This window comes from Electrona antarctica (assembly GCF_951216825.1).
Source record: "Electrona antarctica genome assembly, chromosome: 7".
NCBI lineage: Eukaryota > Metazoa > Chordata > Actinopteri > Myctophiformes > Myctophidae > Electrona > Electrona antarctica.
Window position 1 is genome coordinate 26,872,434 of NC_136812.1, and position 24,033 is coordinate 26,896,466.

Genomic DNA, 24,033 nt, shown 5'->3' on the forward strand with positions numbered 1-24,033 from the left:
GATCTGACGTCTGAGAAAGCCCAGAGTTTCCGACCAGGAGTTGGGTTAGGAGTTGGTGGGCTGCTTGTGTTGATTTTTCCTACTTGGAAGTGGGAAACTTCCCAGTTGCCACTTAACATGAACTCACCATTTAGCTGGGTTCACGTCATACAGGACAAATGGTAAGGGTAAGTTCCAGCCAAATGGGAACTGTGAAGTTTCCAGAAACGTAGTCGGTATTTTTCAGAGCTCCGATTGGCGTCACATACTGACATCAGTCCTTTGCTAAATTCATCACTTTGTAACTGTATTAACTGTTTACCCTTTAGTCAAAGGGCCCGTGAAGGTGGAAAGTCTGATAAACTGTGATTCCAGCATTGGCCTTGGTGATGATGTGACTGATATAATTGCATACGCTAGGTTGTGCTCACAATTTCATGGCAGACAAATTAATCCTACTGCTAGTGCTAACTTTTAGTAGTTTAATAGTATACAATTATGTTATAAAACAGACACACACTGTCCTGCTCCTGTACAAGAGTTGAATGAACACCTTGTATAGCTTTACTTCAATGTTTATGTAGCCCCCGCTAAACTCTTACACCAGACCCCCTCTTACTATGGTTGTGGGTAGCCCAACTTTCAGCACTGGTGCTCTGACTATTACTGACTATGTCATGTTGTATTCAGCTCTTCAGTTTAAGCTATTATACTGCTCCCACTACTCTATTGGAATTGTTACGCACACTGCCTCCGTGCATACGCACGCACAGTGGCATGTCCTTGGCATGCAGCCAGGGGTATCACATTCAGATAGGCTTTTTAGTTAATAAGCTAATCAGTCCTGATTACCATGGCATGCAGTGGGGATTGACACACACACACACACACACACACACACACATGCTAGCGAGTGTTTCATACACCGCTCCTCGTACATTCCCCCGTTGCCCCGCCTCCCCGTTCCTACTACTAGTAGGAACCGCGACGGAGGGGCGCCGTCGCGAGCGAACTTGAGCCACGAGAGACACCAACGAGCACGGCGTGTCGACCGTTGCAGAGTTCGCTAGAACCGACTCAGCCCTGTTCGAGTTGCAACCCAATAGGCACAGAATAGTAAATTATTACCCCTCCCAAGGCAATGCCAACATTTCCCACCACAGAGCAAAGTCGGGCACTGCGGGCAGTGCTGTCCTCCTGGCAGTGACGTGTGCGAGTGAGTGTGTGTGTGTGTGTGTGTGTGTGTGTGGTGGCGGGGGGACGGGGGACGGGGGACGGTGGGGGGGGGGTATGGGGGGGGCGGGACAGAGGAACGGGGAAGCGGGGGAACGGGGGGAGCTACGGGCGGCAGTATTTTAACAGTTATATAAATTAGGCATGGGACTAATAATGGCATACAGTTTGCCATCATTCCTGTAGCATCCCTTGATATAGGACTATCATTTAATAATTCATATGAATGTGAAGTCATATAGCCTACGTATAAAGAAATATATATATATTAAAAAAGGGTCATTAGAATAGGCAGATATTTCAAACCTGAAGAGTAAAATTGCATCTTTGGAATGGTCTATGTTGGCGGTTTGATGGGATGCATTCCCATTCCTTACCAGAAGGGTGCATTGTGTACTTGGCTGACCAGGCTAGGCTTACATAGGGACAGACTACTGTACAGACCAAGGCCTTTTTACACAATTGTCTGTTATTTCAGTCATTTATGTCATTAAGGGTGAGCTGTTTTGCTTTAATAGTTCAGGCCAATGGAGAAGCCATATGTGATATTATATAGGTAAGGGTGAATGGTACTGTTGATGGTGTCAGCTGTGGGTTTGCCTATGTTATCTCTTTTTCATGCTTGTGAATTCCCTCGCCCCATGTACCGAGAGTACAGTAGTAGCATCCATATCCACAGGTTTCATTACACATTTTAGTAAGTGTGTGTGTGTGTTTGTGTGTTGTGTGTGTGTGTGTGTGTGTGTGTGTGTGTGTGTGTGTGTGTGTGTGTGTGTGTGTGAGCGCGCGCGCGCGCGCGCGCTGTGCGTGTGTGTGCGAGTGTGCGGTCTGCCAAGCGATTTAATCCTTCAATTTTACACACCCCCAGTCCCTAAACTCTTATTCCCTCCTTATCCCTCCTTCTCCTTGCTACATGTGTTACATCAAAGCTTAGTGTACATCAATGGTGTGTGTTTGGGGGGGGTATTTTGGGATTCAATTATGTTTCCTGCAGATGCATTCGATTGCTTCATAGCACAGGGAGTCCCCCGTGCATTGATTATCTAAATGTAGTGTGAATGGGTGGGTGTGCTCTGGGGGGGGGGGGGGGGGGGTGTATGGACGAGTCACGTACAGCAGTGATCGACCCAAAAGCGAAATATTATAACTATAGTGAAAATAACAGTCTCGTCAATCACGTCTCTTAGATATTTGGATAATGTATGAAATTCTCCTTAATTTCTGAAAATGTTGAAAATGTTTTTGGGCAAAAAAAAGGAAATGTAGATAATATGCGCATGCATAAAGTGAGTGACAAAGTGAGTTTGACATTGTTTAACATCTTACACATTCTGTACATAGGACGTCTGGAAACGTCATAGGGACTCGAACCGAGGGGTACATACGACGTCTGTAGACGTCCTAGCGCATCCTCAATGATACCGGACGAGAGAGGAATATTCTGCATTTTTTCCTTTTTTTTATTTGTCAGTTCGCCTTTCGGCCACTGTATGCTATGTTAGCTTACCGTTGACTTAGCTGTTAGCGCGGCAGAAAGAATGACTCGTCTCTCCTAATCCAGGGCGCTCTCCGTGGTTTTGAACTGATCGATATACTGGCGCTTCATTTCTGCTCCTCATCCGTCTCTCCCGCAAAATATGAACGCTGTTTGGATCATATATCGCATGAATGAAAACGATAGCAATGTAAGCTAGCAATGTAAAGCAAACTATTTTTAGCGGATTGTTTCCGGGTCGTGGGGTTAACTTCAGAATAAAAGTGGCCATGTCTTTCCGGCACCCCAGAGCTTCTATTTTGAAGGAATCCCGGCAACGGTTGTGTTTTTAATACAATAAGATAGTAACCAGCATAACGGGTATGATGATGATGAATGTCACGTGAATACCCTCTGTACTCGTGACCCATAAAAAGGCGCAAAAGCGTAGAGCACAGTTGAATAATGATTCTAGATGTCTGCTCATCTCAATATTATCTTATTTCCTCGCTCCTCATTTTAACTGGAACTGGAATTTTAACTGGAACTGGAAAACTGGAAACTTGATTTTAAATATTCGCCTCGGTTCGTCCCGTTTATGCTGCGCCAGGTCGCGCCACGCCCGTTCGCAGCGCTCGCGCAACTTCTCATCTTTGCATTGACTTTTTATGTAATCGCGCTGCTCTAGCCATCTAAGTCTGAACGCAGCTGAAGTCGTTCTGGTCCATCAATTTGAAATTCATCCCAAAGCAAAGATTTCTGCTCCAAGGAACGAGGAGGGGTCGATGAGGAGAGCGGCCTTGCCAGAAGACAATACTTCAATTTCACTTTTTCACGCTTTGCGCACGCCCTGCTACCTCGAATGAAGGAGAAATTGGACATTGACTCAACTGATTGCAGAAACAGAGGCTGAGAGGATGCAAAACCGACCAGATGTGCCTGTTAGATCCCTACATGTAACGACCAGAGATGAAGTAAATAATTATTTGGATGTGATTGATGTCTGACCTTGCACAGACACACAGCACACGCACGCACGTGCGTGTGTGTGTGTCTCTGTAGGGTCCTGGGATCCGGCATTATGCAAGAACCCTCCTCTCCAGACTTCCAACAAACACAACAACACTGTTGGCACATCTTTATGAAAAATATTACAGTGGATATTTCACCCTCCACATTACAAACTGAAAATGAAGCATACTTGTTATGCAAACCTGATTTAAGGAGAGCACTGCTGTGGCTCTTGCATGTGGTACACAGCACGCAACCATATGCAGACACAGAGCCTCATGTCAGGACCTTCCTTGGGGATAATATTATTGGGGTGGTCTCTGAACAGAACACAGGCCATCTGTGCACCACTGCATAGCTAAAGATCTTTTTAGGTGATAACCTGGGCAGTGTTGATTTTGACAGTTTTAGTCATGGTCTTTTGAATACAATTTCATTTAGTTTTAGTTATATTCTATACTAGAAATTTGTCTAGTTTTAGTCGACTAAATATATGATTTTAGTTGACTAAATGAAAATGCATTTTGGTGGGCCTTGATGGCGTGGCCTGATTTTACACTTGATTGCATGCTGAAAATAGCCGATCTACAATTTTTTGTCATAGTGAACCTAGGGGGGCAAGATTAACTCTAATCTTGCCAAAGAGTTAACTTTCTTTCGCGATGTTTCCGGCAGAGCAGACCTCTCATTCTGCGGACCTTAATGACCAAATGAATAGAAACAAGAACTGATCAATTATCAGTTAATTACCAGTGGCTGCCTTATATCTCCAGAATTGTGTTATGAAATGTAAATATCTGTATTTATGTGTGTGTGGAAACAACAACAGGAACTGTCCAGGTGACTCTGTAACTGTGACAGTGTAGCCTTAGCCTACTACAAATGGAAAAGGACCCTTTTATAACAATAAACTCTGAGACTGTACAAATGGACTGTTATGGGTCCATTTGGTTGTATTTGTACACTCTCAGGTAGCCCATTCTCCAAACCATTATATGTCGCACCTCACGCACAGCTGTCGGTTGTAGTGTTGACATTTGCTTGGCAGGTATTAAAGAACATCTCTGTGTCAAAATCGCGGGGGTCCGCGGTAGTCTGCGTGGGGGTCCGCCAGAGGCGCAGCCAGAAATGCGATTCTAGATGGGCCTCGCTATGGCTAGGTGGGCCGGCATGCACGCGCACTGCGCGCGCGCGCGCGGTGGTCACGCACTCGCGAGTGGGGTTCATCGGTTATTTATTTATTTATTTGGCGTATTTCGGTTATATTTCGGGTTATATTGCCCCCAGAGTGACAGCCAGGCAGTTCTTATTTTTACCGGCTTTAGTTAACATTAACAAGACAGACAGACCCGCTGGAACGCTTCAAATACGTCTGTCTCACACTCACAAACACACACACACACATATGCATGCACGCCTGTCGGAGGAGTGGTGAAAATGCAGACTCAAGTGTCACTAAGTAAGAAATCTCTCTCTCTCTCTCTTTTTCTCTCTCTCTCTCCCCCTTCCCTCTCTCCCTCCCTATATCTCTCTCTCTCTCAACTACGTGGCGTTTAGTGTTTACCGTCCCCGTCACACACACACACACACACACACACACGACACACTCACACACACACACACACACACACACACACACACACACACACTCTAACGTATCTCTTCAAGCTGCAGAAATAAATAGCCTTTGTTTGAAACTAAAGCATCAACGTGGAAAAATCACAAAACAAGCTTCCAATCCATTCCAAATACCTTGTTGCTGACTGCTGAGGCGTCAGAACTTCGGAAGATTTAGAAAAGCATAATCCACAGTATTGTCACCGCGTCCGCGACCTAGTCTATTTTTAGTTTATCAGATTTTTCGGCGTGCTACGGCCCCGGAACGAGAAAAATTAATGAAACAAAAAGTAAACATCTCCACATGGCTCTGCAGCAGCAGTCTCAGGAAGTGGACGTAACAACTCGCATGATCGCATCCTATAGACTCTAGGCCAAAAACCCGGGTCTTAAAAAGGCTAGTCTAGGCACATTAGTGAAAAAGAACCGACAGCCTGTTTATTCATATTAAGCAAGATGATCATGTAAAAAACACAACAAAAACATATTTACTGAAAGAAAGAAAGACATTATGAAACTTATTATGTATTTATATAAAAAATAAAAAATAAATGTATTTTTTTTTTTTTTTTTTTAAATCGATGGGTGGTCCAGCTCTCTATATGGGTGGGCCGCGGCCCACCCAGGCCCACCCGTAGCTGCGCCCCTGGGGTCCGCGGTTACAGTGACTCGACTGAGACTCCAATGTGTTACTGACACTGATACCCATTAAATCAGTGGGTGTGCTCTCATGCAGGTCTACGCACTGTTTTACTGCGCTGAGGCGTCATGGCGGCGGGTTCGCGACGCTCGCGCGACCGTTTAGACAATGGCATTAAAAGTGTCTTGTTGCGTAGAGACGAGGCAGCCAATCAGAACTTCTCGCCAAAGACTAGGGTGTCGGCCTGGTCGCGAAAGTTTCATGGGCATTCTTTAACCAGCGGCTTTACAAGCAAAAAAACACAAATAAAAAGTATGTCATGACATCACAGGTCCTCTCAAATTTTGGGTGACTGGCTCCCCGGCCACCTCAGTCACACTCCTGATCTCCTTAGTAACTGTGACGTCAGCAGCTTTCAGTGACTGTGAGGCGTTGGAAGCTAATGGAAGCTATTAATTAAGACACTTCACACCCCCTGCCACTACAGTCACCACAGTGACACCCTACAAGAGATGCACCCCCTTTCTAAATTGTCCCTCTCTTTCCCTGTCCAGGCAGGCCTCTCTCTTTCTCTATTGAACTGTAGGTGCGTGCTAATATGTGTTTTCAGTGTGATGTCTTCCTTTGGTGGAATGGTTTTGCACATGATTTTGACTTTAATAATTCATAAACAGTTGAGCACCGAATTAAGGACGCTGCTGATGTTACATCACTTGTACTAAACAGTTTCCCAGAAGGACAATAACATGTAGAGAGCCAGTTAAGTGATGAATTGAAAAACATAATTAACTGGCCATCGGGAGATTGCTTTTGAACCTTTGAAAATATAATCTATTATATGGCTATGGCTTTGAGTTATTACCAAGGTGAACCTGAAAATCTCATTCCTGGCACAGCCTCACTTGACAAACCTCTGTCCTACATTTTACAGTAGGATCACCAAAGGTATTAAGGCCTGCCTCAAGGACCTCAAACTTCCTGCAACTTAATGAGTCAAAATCGGAATTAATTATTTTTACCCCTCACTGCCCAAACAGCAGCTGAAATTGAGACTCACATAAAATATTTCAAGGTAATGGGCCAAAATATTTTACGAATTATTTTAACAGTTGGCCGGATGGTCAAGGCTCCACGAATTTACATGCAGGTTTTTCTTGTTTATTTACCTCCAAAATAAGATCAAACATGCAGGTTTTTCTTGTTTATTTACCTCCAAAATAAGATCAAACAGTCCTGTGCAGGATTCTTACAGTGTAGGCCCGAGGTAGAAATACTACTACCAATATAAATAGGGATGGACAAAAATAAAGTTTAAAGAATAAATAAACAATTGAACAGCTAAACAGTTGATGCCCTCAGTACCCGCATACCTGACTAACTACCTCAAAAAAGTGAGTGACACCCACAGCCACAATACTAGAAGGGGGCATGAACAAAGCTCTGGTACCACCCACATTCAAAACAAATATGGGTAAATTCTCCTTCTACAGAATGGCCACCCAGCCGTGGAATGCCCTGACCCCCTCCCTCAAAAAATGCAGATCACTTGCATCCAGTGGCGAAAATATCGACGGTGCAACCGGTTCAATGCACCGCGGCCCAGCCCCCAAGGGGCCCATGAAGGGGGAAGGAGAAAAGGAAAAAAAAGTCAAGGCGACAGTGAAAAGAAAGGCTACTCGGTCACATGAAGAGTAACACCAAGGATTCCCAGTGATGTCATTGACTGACTGGTTTATAAACAGCTTCAAGTCTGTAATACTTCCGTGTTGCATAACAGTGACATCACTGTCCAGTCCTTGGTATCTTTACCGTAGCCTTGTTTCAACGCGTGTTTATGATCAGCTGTCAGCAGCATAACAAAGCTCAGCTGTAGACTATTTTGTCATGTTCGCCGTTCGCGCTAATGAAAGACAGGATTATTATACAACTATCAGAAGATGTCTCTAGATGACTCTACATGTTTAACTAAAGTGTTTTCCATCTGCCCAAAGTCATTTCTGATAGCCTGCATGCTGCAGCCCTGCACTCCTACAGACAACCTTTTTTTAATCATCCTATCCTGGTTGATATAACTCCATTTAGGTCTTTGCAAGACGCAACGCATCCCCCACCCCCCAGGTTTACTTTTTTCCCACTCTGTATTATTTTTTTGCTGAAATGTTTTCGCAAATTCAACATAAAATAGCCACCAGTAATACGCCTTACAGGCGATAAAGCGACCACTAGGGCAGAGACAGTGTACCGGAATAATGTCAAGAATGGGTCAAATTAATTCAGTAATTAATTACTATCAATTAAACTCTACTGTCTCAGCGATATTGTCAGGGAGTTGTCTTTGTGTCGTCACAACTGTAAATAAATAATAATAATTTGGAATATTTGGAAGGCAGTAACATTAACGTTTTCTCTCAGTCAGTTGATTCTTTATATCCATATGAGTCAAACCACCATGATCATGGGAAATTGCTGGGCAGTCAAAATGCCCAAAGCGATCTTTATAATCGTAATACTTAGGCACAAACAACTATTTTCTAAGAACAATATTGATAAGTGTGTGTGTGTGTGTGTGTGTGTGTGTGTGTGTGTGTGTGTGTGTGTGTGTGTGTGTGTGTGTGTGTGTGTGTGTGTGTGTGTGTGTGTGTGTGTGTGTGTGTGTGTGTGTGTGAAGGAATAAGCAAAAGTCGTGATGCGACATTTCCTGGTTTAGACAGGATGCAAGCATTACATGCTTCCTGCATTACATGCTTCAGCATTGCATGCTTCCTGCATTACATGCTTCAGCATTGCATGCTTCCTGCGTGACATGCTTCAGCATTGCATGCTTCCTGCATTACATGCTTCAGCATTGCATGCTTCCTGCGTGACATGCTTCAGCATTACATGCTTCCTGCATTACATGCTTCAGCATTGCATGCTTCCTGCGTGACATGCTTCAGCATTACATGCTTCCTGCATTACATGCTTCAGCATTGCATGCTTCCTGCGTGACATGCTTCCTGCACGTATATAGTAATATAGTATACTGCCACCTGGCGGTCGCAATAAGGTGGAACCAGGGCAGAAAGAGCCTGCAGGTTAGCCAGGGACCTACCAGAAGGCTGACAATGGGTCAGTGTGTGCTTGTAATGTCCAGTTTGAATCTGTAGAGTCCTTAGTATCTATGTCTATAGGGCACGGGTTGCCCTGTGACACTAGTTAATAGGGACTCACATGGCTATTTAATTAGAGGCATGCTAGGGCCACAGTTCTGGGCAAACCTTTCTGTCAGCGGGAGAGTAGAAAAGACATCCGGGAGAGATCAAATCAAGTCAGTCCTTTCATAGGTTTAAACATGCATCTGGGACATGTCTTATTTGACCAAAATGAGAGAATGACTTATGAGGACATATATGAGGTTGTTAGAATGTATTTACATGTATATGTGTATGCACACTTGCACAGTATGCATGTAGATAGGTGCAGGTGCAGGCACAGAACACGTTTTTGGGTGTGCCTATTTGAAGCCACACTACAAGACGGGAGTGGCAGCTTTGTTGGCTTTACAGATAACTGTTGAGATGGCCTGTATGTGTATTATAATTACTGTATGTATACATGCATGGATATAATTGGAGTGAATTAATGTAGGTATGTATGTATTAGCCAATTTATGTAAGCTGTAAGTGTGTTGACGTATACACAGTACAGTATATAAAGATAGTGTTATACATATTTATTTTTCTTCTGTCTTGCTTTGTACTTTTTTTTGGAAGGAGGATGTATACCCTGAAGCCAATCGTAGCCAATCGGAATGGAATATGAAAAGTCTGACTGATACATCTTGAATGATCGCATGCCGGTCGCATGCCAGTTTGTGAGAGTTTTGGAAACATTTTTGTCACGTGGAAATGAGCTTGGCCTACATGATAACTGATAAGGCATTATCGAAGGAATCTAGGGAAAACAAATTTGATTGTACAGTAATTAGGCCGATTTGAAAAATGTGAGGCAGAGGTTCTTCCTTGATCTCTACTGAGAGTATGCGTCCAAAATGTCGCAACAATCGATCCAGTGGTGTCCGACATTAGCTGCTCACAGAAAATTGGACAAACACACGGATAGGGGTGAAAACTCGCCCCGGCTGTTCTGGCCTGGCAGAGATTACTGTAAGTTATATCATCTAACCACTTTATACAGCATGCTTCGTTGACCGGGGTCTCCCTGGTGTCTCCCTGGTGTCTTAGTCCCCTCCTTTTATCCCTCGACATATTTTCGCAGGAAGATAGATTTGCTATTTCCGCCGAATGTTAACCTATTTTCACCACATGTTGGCCTATCATGACATGCCCACATATAGCAACGCTAAGGTTCAAGTGGTTAATGTTATTGTCATCCTCAACATTTGTACACGTACAGTATATACTTCATACGGTGGCAAACAGTGAAGCTATAGATTGTAGAAGTGTGGAGAGACTCACTGGTGGTGAAAGGTGGAGCTGAACTATAAAGGGTCCACTCTGCAGCCTGTCAGGTCACCGTGACGGCCATTAGCTCTTATGTCTTGATGGAGAAGCTGAAAGAGGCCATTGTCCAAAATGGATTTATTGGCAGCCATTTAGAGAGGGCCAGAGAAATTAAAGAGGAAGGGAGTTGCTGTTTTTTCATGCTCTCCGTTTTTCCGTTATCTACCGTTTTTCTCTTTCTGTCTTAAGGCCATGCTTTGTCGTTATCTCTCAGTAAATTATAATTAAAAGTGTGTGCATGTGCACGTGCGTGATGTGCGCGCTGTGTATTTAAGTGTGCGCATGCTCTTAGCTGTCTCTTTTTTCAGCTTTTCTTCAGATAGCAATGTCATAGTTGGACTGCTCCTATTCTCTGTCACAGCAGATACAACTAGAACTGCACTCTGTCGAGTGCCTACTTGCTTGTTGCACACAAGTAGGCCATAAATGGCCTACTAGTGCGCAAGCAGAGCGCGCAACTACTGTCGGCGGCTACAAACTGTCAAATCTCAGCTTCTCTGTGAAAGAACGTTTGAAATATTGAATTATTACTTATTATTACTATTTGCTACGTACCTAGTTTTTGGAGGTAAAAAAGTAGTATTGTTAAGTATGGTAAGAGACGACGTATATGTCGATCAGTGTCGGGTGGATTAAAGGAAATGCCTCCATGTGGCTGATGAATGAATATCAACATCCTAATACATCCTAATACTGGGGGGGTCATTATGACAGGCAATTCCTGCTGTCAAAATATGACCCCCCAGTCAAAAAACACTTTGTTTTAAATAGACACTCATGCTTTCCAAGGTGTGATTTGGGGTCCTAAGGATGAATACAAAATGAATATCATCGAGCTCACATGCCATTTTGATGTAAATCAAAAGGGGGGGTAACTATGTACCTGTCAGTGGGGCCAGACCAGAAGTGAGGGACATTTTTGGTGGCAAAATCTCTTTGCTACCATTTTGTTTGTTGGGTCCATATAAGTACTTTGAGACATGATAGCATTTTCAAATGAGTAGCTTTAATACTTTTTTGGGACAATCATTGTTTCCCCATTAACTCCCATTATATGCGGAGTAGGATTTTTTGCAGTTTACTGTAGATGGTATATGTTACAATTAAGTTTGATTCACACTTATAATTACACACAATTATGTTGGCTGGGAGGAGTAGTAGGACTAAGGCCCTACTAGTCCTCTCTGGGGGGGGATCTCTCTATAACCCCTCTGAGGTCTTCTAGAATTTTCCCGTTAACACGTGTTTGGGAATAATAAGAAATGCAATCTTCCTCTACTTCCTGTCTCTTTCAACAATAACTCCTTGGTCTTGTATCCTTCGTCCGGTGGAACACTGACCCAACGTTAGTCTGCTCAGGAACGTTTGTCTGCTCAGGAATATGCTGATGATTTGTCCCGTCTATTTAGAATACACCTTTTGAAAAGCATTTACCCATATGACACTATTTGATCTGGTGAAGAACATGAAGGTTATTCTATTTAAGCATTTTACATTCATTCTTTCGTTACGTAATTAACAACAATGAATTACGTAATGTTGTAATTAATGCGCATGAGTGACGGGTTTCGATGGTGACGTATATGTCGATCAGTGTCGGGTGGATTAAAGGAAATGCCTCTATGTATATGTAATTGTAAGTTGATTAGCGGTATACTGTGGTTACTTTGCGCCCCTTTTGATGCGTATGTATCGTTCCAGCATATGACGTCAGGGTATAACTGGTATAATTAGCTCTCAATGATGACGTAATAAAGATGTGGATTAAAGGACCCAATGCCAGGGTGTAATTGGTTTTTGATGGTGACGTAATGACGATATGTTTTAGTGTCGGGAGGATTAAAGGTAATGCCTCTATGTATACATGTATGTAATCTGGCACCACTGCCGTATCAGGCATAAGTAGTCATTACGTCATACGCTGGGACGACGCATACGCATCAAACATCGTCCTGGACGAAAACTATTACTTGCGCGCTCTGCTTGCGCAAGTAATTATGGAGTGTGTCGGTGAGTGAGTGAGACAGAACGAGGGAGAGAGCACAAAAGAGTCTGAGAGAGATGGCAGTCACTTAGATTGTAATGGGATGTGCTCTTCACCCTTTTGTTATTGTGTCAACGTGCACAGTACAGTTTTTCTAGCTATGGGACGGCATTAAAATTAATAGCTACTTAATTCAAGTTGTTTATTCACGCTCATGCCATGCACGCTTGAAATCCTGCTGTAATACAGTTTTGATGTGTCCGGCTGTCCGCTGTCCTGTTTATTTTCCTCTGATTACACTGTTTTCATTGAGCCAATCTACCTGACAAAAGGTCATCATCACAGACTCCCTGATACCTCCAAGAAGAAAAGAAACCTAGCAAGCTTACCGTGCCTGCTTTGCCTGACTGTCGTCACGACAACCACTTACCAATCCCGATAGCAAGGAGGTGTGGCTTGCCAGCAGCCTCTATGACTGTGCTGCACCTCACCGCCTGTATTATTCTGAATGAAACTGCAAGGGAAGCGCGTGCTCTGCTCTGCTCACCGGATTCTTGAGTGAGAGAGTGGCATATCTGACTTAGACATTCACTAAAAGGGGCAGTTGATCTGTACCCCACAACCAATAGTGTATTTTGGAGTGGACAGGTGTGTGTGTGTGTGTGTGTGTGTGTGTGTGTGTGTGTGTGTGTGTGTGTGTGTGTGTGTGTGTGTGTGTGTGTGTGTGTGTGTGTGTGTGTGTGTGTGTGTGTGTGAGAAGGGGGGGCGAGAGGGAGGGAGAGAAAGAGAGCGTGTCAGTGTGGCTGATGGAGGCAGAGGAAGAGAAGCTTTCAGAGCCGTTGAATCTTTCATAAAGATCCACCAACAACAAGCTGCTGACTGAAAGGACTTGAGAGAAGGGAGAGAGAAGGAGAGTGCATGATGGGGGTGTGCACTTCGTAGGCACACAAGACCGGGAGAAAGAGAGAGTGACTAGGAAAAAGAGGGGAAAAGTGTTCCAAAGAGAAATTCCTCTCTTCAGGAAGGTGCCGTGATCTGGGGTAAGGCTGCTCAAAGAAAATCTGACGAGTGACAGGACCAAGAGAAAGCCACTGCATTGGAGCGGAAGACAAGGAAAAAGAAGGGGGAAGGAGAGCAGGCTAATCCCTAAAACCGTGAAGCAAAGGGGGTGGCGGGTGGCGAGAGAGAGAGTGGGATAGTGTGTGAGGGAGAGGGTAAGCAAGCAAAGGCTAAGGAGCACAGAAAGCGCTCCCTTGTGTTGCATATTTTGTTACTTAGCCTCAATCTCTCTGCGTAAAGCTCTCTGTCCTGGGGTACAAGGAAAGGCACTGCTTCTGCCCCCCTCGCCACCGCCTGCCACCACACGATGGGGAGAGAAAGATAGAGAAGAGGGGGGATGCAAACCACATCTGCATGACTTAACCGGGACTTAAAATCCACAGACTGAAGTCAGGTGGGTTTGCGTGCAGAATTTGGAAAGGAGGTGAGGGTCAGACTCAACAGAAACCAGCAGGAGGAGAAGGAAAAAGCTTCAGCTGGGGAGAGGAGAGGAGAAAGGAGGTGTGGTGGGATGTCGTCCAACGAGCTGAGTGCCGCGGAGTCAGACGCGTGCATCCGCACGTTCAAGGAGCACATGCACCTGGAGCTGGAGCCCACGAAGACGCCGGGCGTGGCAGGGGCCAAGCGGGGCGCAACCTCCCCGAAACTGTCGCCCCGGACTTCCCCGCGCCTCTTCCGCAAGCTGATGGTCAACAAGAGCATTCGACAACGCCGACGCTTCACCGTCGCCCATACCTGGTAAGGGAGGTTGGGGTTGGGCATTGGGGGTGAAGGGCGATGGAGTGGGGGCTTATAAATAGAGTGAAGAGGAAGGGGGGCTCAGATGGATGGCGGAAGAGAATTCGGGAGGAGGAGAGGGGGGGGGGCATTGGAGGGGCGTATTAGGAGACAGACAGACAAACGGGGATGAGGGTGGAAGGTGAGAGAGCAGAGGTCGGAGCATGACGAGGGAGGAAGAGGGGGGATAATGAGACAGAGTGAGACTGAGGAGGGGAATTAATAGAGGCACAGCCTGGTCTGTGGAAATGGCACTAACAGCTGTAACTTGTGGTCTACAACGTGGAATGGGATCAAACAGATTTATTTGTTGAATTAGAATATTATATAACAAAATAAAACTAGAGCATGCAAACTGTTGCATTCCCTTTTGGTACCCATCTGGCCTGCACCTGGGTCCCTTTTGTTTTGACTGTGTGTGTGTTTTCTTTTTTGTGTGCTTGCTCACCTTTTTTAGAGGTTAGCAGAGATGTGGACAGCTAGGGACTGGTGTGTTATGCAACCCAGTGGTTCCTGGTCACCTGTACCTGGTCACAGTGTGCAATATTGCACGACACAGCAGCAACACATCGCCTCAGCAACGCGCACAGCGTGTCACAACACAGCGCACAGCAACTCATCACAATCTTCCCACAGTGTGATACTGCACGGCACAGAGCAACAAAGCACAGTATCGCACAGCATGACACATCATGACAGCAGCAACACATCACAGTACCGCTCACAGCTTCACACAACACGGCATACAGCAGCACATCCCAGTACCACAGTGGGACACAAGCTTCATTCACCACTATAAAACACCACAAGAAAACAGACAACAATACAGCACCGTGTTGAGTCGTCCACCACAATGAAGCTCCTTCATGTCATCACACTTGGTTAAGAGAAGAGAACATCTGTAGTGTTTAACGAGCATACATATTTAAGATAATAGATATGCATCCATTTACGGAATGGTTGATTTGCACCTGCACTCATTATTTGAAAGAGGCATTTAGATGTTAATGGGGGTTTATGCTGGGGGTTTATGCTGTACAGTATGTTATGCAACATGCTGTTCGTGGAAAAGCACTGAGGGGAAAACTGCTGCCATGGATTGGCTGGCAGACCTCAAGGTGACTCTTTCCCCTGCATGATTGGCTAAGTTCTACAACAAGGCTGGTTGATTTGTTGAATGTTAAAGCCACGGAAGCGACTCAGTGTCAAAAATCAATATTTATTTCTCGCTAAATTGTGATTAATGCTGTGTGTGTGTGTGTGACTGCGTGTGCGTGTGTGTGTGTGTGTGCGTGTGCGTGTGCGTGCGCGTGCGTGCAGAAGAAGACATTGTTTAGTTTTTTTCTAACCCCATACATCAGCAAGGAAGGTAACCAGATACCAGATTGATACTTTTTAACCCATTCAGTACGGGAACCCCTTTTGGTGTTTTAAGCATTGTGTTATACTTTAGCTATCGAAGAATAGCAGATCTACAAGCTCATAGCGCGGCACCGAGTGTCGCGCTACGAGCTTGTAGATCTGCTATTTTTGAAAAATCGTGAAAATGCGGCACACATATCTTAATATATACGTTTTTAACTCAAATCTTTGCTTCTTGGGGGATCCCTGGAACAACATATTTTGAGATTGGGGCCTGGGGCCAATTACATATAATTCTGGGGGTCCTTGACATGAAAATGTTTGAGAACGACTGACATAGAAAATGGGTTTTTCAGAAAACTGTCTTTTCTGATTTAGAACTGATTTAGAAAGCATTTGTAGAATCACCCTCAGGTCTAAATATAGTCTTGACATACAATCTCCAAGTGAATTTCTGCTTTGCGGTATAAATGTACCTGGCTGTAATTGCATGTGTGTGTGCATACAGTCTTATCCAACTGTATCTTTGCGTCCACGAGTGGCTGACAGGACGTGTGCTCATGGCTGTCCCTGTGCATCAGTCAGAGTGAGAGGGCATTCATGTCTTATCTCGTTCTCTCTTCTCCATGATAAACATCAGAGAGAAAGAGAAGTGCCAGCAGAACATGTGAGAGGAAAGAGCTTAAAGCCATGTTGGACCCATAACATTGGAATGATATAAGTCTAAATGTTGTCCTAGATGTTTATCAGTCTTTCTTCCCCCCCTGCTGCACGTTACACTGACATTGGTGACTTATTCATTTGGGTCGGGACCCTGGTTTGAGACACTAAAGTTTCTCAGAATATACTAGTGAAATATGAATCTATTTAGTTGGTGACATCTGTGGTTGCAGAGTGGGGAAAGTGTCAGATTTTTTCTTTCTTTTTCATGTTTTACATTATGAAATAAAAAAACAATAAAAAATTAGATTTTGACTCTCAGTTAACGCAATGGATCAGAGCATGATGAATACGCTGCAAAATAGCATCTAATTTACATTGAGAAATTCCCTTTGATCACATTGTGTTTGTGTGTAAGATATTTAAGTAAACTAGCTAGATTACGGATTCAGCCCTGTAAACATCCTCTAAAGCTCTGAAGCAATCATCACGAGTCCATAGAGCACACATACTTTACCCAGTAAATCTGCTACCGGTGATATAGCTACAGTAGTCAGTGGTTAGGGTAACTGAGACCATGGGATGCCACCTCTTCACCACTCACCAGCCAGTGTGTCCATAGCTACAGTAGTCAGTAGTTAGGGTAACTGAGACCATGGGATGCCACCTCTTCACCACTCACCAGCCAGTGTGTCCATCAACAATGTTGAGAGGGACATGTTGGCAGCTCTACTAGAAAACCCTGTCAGCAAAAGGCTTAAAATGGAAATGGGAAAGGGAGAGGCAGACCGAAAAAGAAAAGCAATGAAAAATGCATTAAGTAAACCGCACAGTGTGTGCCTTCCCTGCGGAAGCGGAGTCAATACAATGGGCGGGTCACTGATTAGGGTAAATGAGTATGCAATTAGCCATGCACTTTTACCAACCGACCGGTAATGGCTAACTTGCTGATGCATAACGGGTAAAGGTATCAGGCAGTTTGCCCCTGATACCTTTGCATGGCTTATCTTGTTGTTTACTTCTAGTTCCAGTTCAAGGAGACAATGGTAAAACATACAATATTATTAGCACAGAAAGCAAGTGGGATAATTGTTTAGCCTCCTCCAGTCAAAGTTTGCAAATTGTTGCTGCGCTCTTTTCCACACACTCTTTATATTTTGTAATGATCTTGAACGTATTGGACTTTTTTTTTAATATAATTTTGAATTTCTTTAACTTCTTTAACAAGGAAACTTACAAAGGTCTTCCTGGGTCACTTGTATCGGTTTAGAAAAATGTGTGCCACGAATGCAACGCCACAAACACTCTCTGGTTAGCCTACATACACTTTCAGTTTTTTTACATTAAAAAACAGTTCTATCACTTCATTCTATTCCTTATTCCAGCCAGTGGAGTGTGGCTCTGATATGGAGGGTTTATATAGAAGCATTAAAAATGACAGCTCAAATCCAGCCTTTCGTTGTGAGAAAAGGGTCAGGCTCAGCTTATCAGTGACACGCACGTTTTGTGTGCGCTCACGAACGCACTCGCTCATTGAAGGCTTGTCTCTCGGAGTTGGATTATGAAATCCCCTTGCTTCCAGTCACATGCCTCATGCTCTTTGCTCTGTTATGGCATTTAAATGTAGCCTGTTCAGAACAGTGGATTGTGCACATCCAGTTCGTCGCTGGTGCTGGACACATTAACAGTTCTAAAGGATAATATAAGTCTGCACAAACAGCACACCTTCACCAGGGGATGATGAAGGCCAGCTATGGCTGAAACGTTGTACCACATATTATGTTCAGTGTTTTATACTAAGTAAACACTTCAATGTGGCCTCCCATTCCCCTAGTATAACAGCACCCTTTATCATTTTCTGTTCATTATGCTGTCGTCTGGTTTATTATACTGGTTTATTATTTCCACCTGTGCTATTGTCTCTGTGGTGTCGGCTGGCCCTTTATTCACATTTTTGTCACTAAATAGGAATGAGATTCACTGATGAGGGGGATCCATCCATCCATCCATCTTCAACTGCTTATCCGTAGTCGGGTCGCGGGGGCAATAGCTCCACTAGAGTGTTCCAGACTTCCCTCTCCAGAGCAACATTAGTGACTTCTTCCTGGGGGATCCCGAGACGTTCCAAGGCCAGTGAGTCGATGTGTTTCCTCCAACTGCACCTTGGTCTGCCCCGGGGTCTCCTCCCAGATCAGGGGGATAAAACCAGAAATAGCTTTTCGTCTAGTGCTGCCATTCTTACTAGGTTTTAAATGAAACTCCCGTCTCGACATTGTTAACAGTAATTTGCAGTGGGCTCCCCAAACTCGTCTCTCATCAATAATAGACTTTCTGTGCACTGGCCGAGGCTAAACCCATTAACTGGTGGGCCTGTGGAGGAACAGTGTCTGGTGACCTCCGCTCAACTCCTGACCTATCTGTCACTTTGTCTGCTCACCGTGCGTGGCTTTTCTGCCTGGGTGCCTCTCATCTTTGGTCATCTTCTAGTCTTGTCTTTCTTTGTCTTTTGGTGTCTCTTGCTTCGCCATCTCTTGTGTTCTCTATCTCTCTCTTAGTCCAATTTTGAGGTATTTTTGAGTGGTGCAGCCACTCCCTTACGGAGCTATGTGTGTGGGTGGCTGGGTGGGTGCGTCTGAGCACGAAAACAGCATGGTTGTTTTTCACCACCTGTGCGCAACCTAACGCACACACAAACACACACACATATTAACTGTATATATGGTGATTTCGTGTGTGCCAGTACAGTACAGTGACAGTACAGTACAGTAGAGGGACTCCCCCCCCCCCCCCTGGGGACCCCCACATGGAGTTGCACCACTCACTTCACACGGGTGTGATTTTTACTGGAGAATTTCTAATTTTCTACTCCACTACATCTTATATGTAGTGGAGTAGAAAATTAGAAATTCTCCAATACAATTATTTCCAAACTTTAGTTACTATGTAGTTACTTTGTAGATTTTGATTATTATTACAAAACAAAAATAGCCAATATACAAGCTCACAACATGTGCATGTGAGCTTATGAATCCACTATCCACTACTATATCCACTATAAGTATAAATCAGGCTTACATTTTTTTTATTCTCATTGCAAAACTTCTACTGGTCTGGACAAGGTTTAAGAGAGAGATATGCAGAATTGCAGATAAAGATACGGAATGTTTCAGACAGACTTCAGGATATTGGTTAGGTATTTATTCACCATAGCTGAGAATGTCAACCTTTATATCCATCTTGCCACACTAATCCATCCAATAGGCCATCTGCTATTGATTTGTTGTTCTGTCTTCTCCACTTTGCTCTGTGACTCACGCAGAGCGATCTTTATGTGACTGATGATGTTGTTGTTGAGGCCATGTGTGTACATCCGTATCACAGGGAGACAGAGAGAGGGAAAAATGTATTTGTAGAAAACAGTGGGTTTTTAATTTGTATGGATATAGGAACACAAGAAACCTCATTGTAGAGCCAGGGGATACAATTTCTCCTGCACAATTGTATACTTTATAGTATACTTATTTTATACTTAGCCCCCCCCCCCACCCAAAAAATGGGGAAAAAAACATTAAAGAAAGGATGTTGGCAAGAAAAGTGCACGGACAGATGGACTCATAGGAGTGAAATCATATCCACTTGTTTCGGTTATTCCAGCCTGCTGTGGATAACGAGGGAGAGAGATGGTGGGAGAAGTTAGACAGACAGACCTTCATCTGTAAATCTTGCATCCCTATTTTGGGCAGGTCATTAATCATTAAATATGAAACATTTCTAAATGCCTTTAGATTGCATATTGTTGCTTTACGACACTGTCATGCGACGTTTCTTTATATACTTTTCCCCCACTTGAGCCACTTGAGACATTTTTTCAAAACATCCATGGAATATAAGCCTCCATGGCTTTGGTTATTGAAATTGATTGAACTTTTTTTATTTCAGTATGCAGAATGGGTGCATTTCAAACGAAAGCACAAGTCAATACTTTGTGGACGATCCATGATTAAGCATTACACTTGTTTACAACAGGGTCCACCATTTCCAATTCGTCAGAACATTTAGAGACGTACAAATATACACTTCTATAAAGAAAACAGGAAATCATCATATAATGAAAGTAAAAAAGGTACAGTATGGGGAGAAAGGGGTGGGGCCGTGCGGGTGGGGGGGCTCTGATTTAATTTACAGGGGCCATTTTCGAATTGCAGTAGTCTGTAGCTTATATAAACTCATCAACATTTCCTGTCTGTACGTTTATATACAGTATCTTCATTTCCCATCTCTAATCCCCCCCCCCCCCCCCCCCCCCCCCTCTCTCTCTCTCTCTCCATCCCACCCCCTCTCCTTCCAGTCAGTCTTTCCTGAACTAAGTCAACCGAGCAGAAATTGACTTCTCTGGATGGATGAAGTAGCATGAATGATGTTAGATGCCCTGTCACACACTGACAAGTGACTCAGAGCTGTTAGTATGTGTTAGTGCATCCAACACAGACATCTGTGTTCATACAACCTGAGTGTGTGTGTGTGTGTGTGTGTGTGTGTGTGTGTGTGTGTGTGTGTGTGTGTGTGTGTGTGTGTGTGTGTGTGTGTGTGTGTGTGTGTGTGTGTGTGTGTGTGTGTGTGTGTGTGTGTGTGTCTGCGTGTGTCTGTGTCTGCGTGTGTGTGTGTGTGACTGTGTGCGTGTGTACTGTACATGTGTGCGCGTACATTCAGTATTTACATACAGTAATGTAATTACAATACACTAGTTGTCCTGGTTGCTTGACTCTGTATTCATAACCCAACATGAAGGAATAGACATTTCGTCTCCAGATTACTCCTTGATATGCTTTTACCATTTGCACAAACCATGTACAAAACAGAATAGAAATTATGATGCTCCACCCAGGGGACGGGGGGGACAAACCCCCAAAATGTGGGGTTAGGGTTTGGGGTCGGACTAGATTTAGAAATATACAGTGCAAGGAGTCAAGGACACTTCGACACCAACTCTGGGGGAGCCCGGGTTCGAACTGGCAACCTTTCAGTTACCATCCAGCCACTCTACCCCCTGAGCCACCGCCGCCCTGTTTTGGTTTGGTTTTACTATAGTTTATGACAGAATGGAGAGAGAAAGCTAAATTCATTGACAAAGTACATTTGGAATTTGTCACCCATCCTACACACCCTAGTTTATGCACTTCAGTGCAGGCGTCTAGCCATTCTTCTTGTGAAATCTCTTGTTGTATTTCTGCCTCCCACTTGGCTTTTATATAAAGAGAGTTATTAGGAACCATTTCTAACAGAGTTTGATATAAGATAGAAATTACTTTGGTAAATGAACCATGCTTTTGAATGTCCATAAAAAGAGATTCTAAAGTCGAAGGGGTTTGAATTTTGTCCCAGTCATCATGTCTTTGTAAATAGTGTCTTAGTTGGAGGTATAAAAATCAGTTTTTTATCACACAAATCACCAGATTAAACGACTTTAACTGATTGGAGGAAAATAACTGGTGGACAAACCTCAGGCAAGGCCAACTCCACCGCTGGAACCCAGCGTCTAGCCTTGAAGGCACAAAACCTCCCATGCACCCAATTGAAGACAGGCCCGATGATAGTTGAGGCAGTTTAAATTATTTTCGGACTTCCTTCCATATTTTAATTGTGAACCTAGACCAAACTCCCATAGCATCTCCATTTATTTTATTCCCTGAGAAGGGAAGGACTGCTAGTTGTGACTGTGTGCATAGAGTTTTCTCAATTTTTAACCACCTGGTTGATTCATCATTTTCTATCCATGTAGTTAGAGGTCTGAGTTGGGCTGCCCAAAAATAGTATTTTAAATTAGGACGAGCTAGTCCACCAGCGGTCTTGGCCAATTGTAATGTTTTGAGACGGATGCTGGGTCGTTTGCCCTGCCATATGTTTAGTTTTAAGTTCTAATTTACAAATCATATATTTTCCTCAAATCCTGATCCAGATGTTTTGGCAAATGTCTCTGCGGTTTGCTGGCAGTTATCCGAGTGTCTCTGTGATCACTGGGCGTGTCCTCAGCTCCAGACAGTATTAGATAAGAGGGTTAAGAATAGTCCAGGCACCACTTCTGTCAGGATCTGCCTTCCGTGTGTTGTGTTTGGTGTTCCTGAATCTTATTTTGAAGTGATGCTTTTGTGTTTCCTGTCCTCCCTTGTAGTAGTTTCCTGCCTTGTCTCACCTTCCCTGATTTTTGGTTCTTTGTTTCACCTGTGTCTTGTTTTCCCCAGCCAATCCTTGTGTTGATTTGATTTGAGTTCACCTGTGTCCTGTTAATCTTGTGCCTATTTAAACCCTGTGTTTGGTTGTGTTCTCTGTTGGATTATTGTATTGTCACATGAGTTCCAAGTCTGTTTTTTGTTTGTTTGATGGTGTTGCTCTCCTGCAAACCTCTAACAATAAACTTCCACTTGATTCTGACTTCCTCGCATTTGGGTCCTACTTGGATTACACTCCTGACAACTTCATTGTTAATATTACTAGTAGGACCACTACAGACAATTGCAGATGAACATTTCATATTGAGGAATTAACATTAGGCAGACACTATCACTTACTATCCTGCTAACAAATTGCCCACAAATCCCTCCCAAGGTTTTTAATTAGGTCTCGTAACTGCCTACATGCCATGATGGCCAACTCGCAGTCACAACGCCTTCCACATACAAATGGGAGTAAGGCAGGTTTGCTTGCTGTCGACATTTCCCCCCGCTGGCAATGGATGAATAAATATACACTTAATAGAAAAAGAGTGAAATACCGTGGACAAATTGGACGCAGCTTGATGACCTTGACCGGTGCAGATGACCTGGCCCTGTGAGTCTGTCTCCGTACTTCTTGGAGGGAATAAGATTATATTAACCTGTAGCTCACGTGTGCAGCATGTCTATGTGTGTGGATGTGGGTGGGTGATGCGTGCAGATATACTGTACCAGCTGTGTATTCCTTTTTTTACTGCCAATTCAACAGAACACAAGCGTTCATTAAACCCATAACGAGAGCTCTCAGGCTATCAGGCACCATTTGTGAGCTGAGCTGAACATGATAACAGTCCAATTTTCTCCCCTTTTTCACTAGCTGACTGTCGTAAGCAGAAAGTACCGATTATTCTCAGTCTGATCAGCAACTGTCTGAAAAACACCATAGCATTTTTTTCCTGTAGTCTTTTGTGTTTTTCTATTTTTATTTTTTTCAGATGTCAGGAATACAAATGCAGGAAATCATTGTGATTTCTGTTATCAAATAATTACAGACTACCAGAATTGGAGTGTGCATGTTCACATTATGCCTGATTTATTCTTGGTTATGTGGTGCGTCGAGCACCAAAAACAGATCTTATTACAGGTCATGAAATTCCTGGAACTATTTTGAAATTAGAAAAAAACGTTTTCCACTCCTGGAAAAAGTTTGTAATCTATCAAGGGGCCTGGAAAACTATTTGGATATACACAAGGGCGCCTAACTTTAATATACACAGGGGCGCCTAACTAAAACTATTTGGATATACACAGGGGCGCCTAACTTTAATATACACAGGGGCGCCTAACTAAAACTATTTGGATATACACAAGGGCGCCTAACTTTAATATACACAGGGGCGCCTAACTAAAACTATTTGGATATACACAGGGGCGCCTAACTTTAATATACACAGGGGCGCCTAACTAAAACTATTTGGATATACACAGGGGCGCCTAACTTTAATATACACAGGGGCGCCTAACTA

General features: G+C 43.7%; 1 protein-coding gene across 1 annotated transcript in view; it reads left to right on the forward strand.

Moving 5' to 3' along the window:
- Positions 1-24,033, forward strand: part of pde4ba (phosphodiesterase 4B, cAMP-specific a) — a 231,833-nt gene that overhangs the window by 63,457 nt on the left and 144,343 nt on the right. The window lies entirely within an intron of this gene.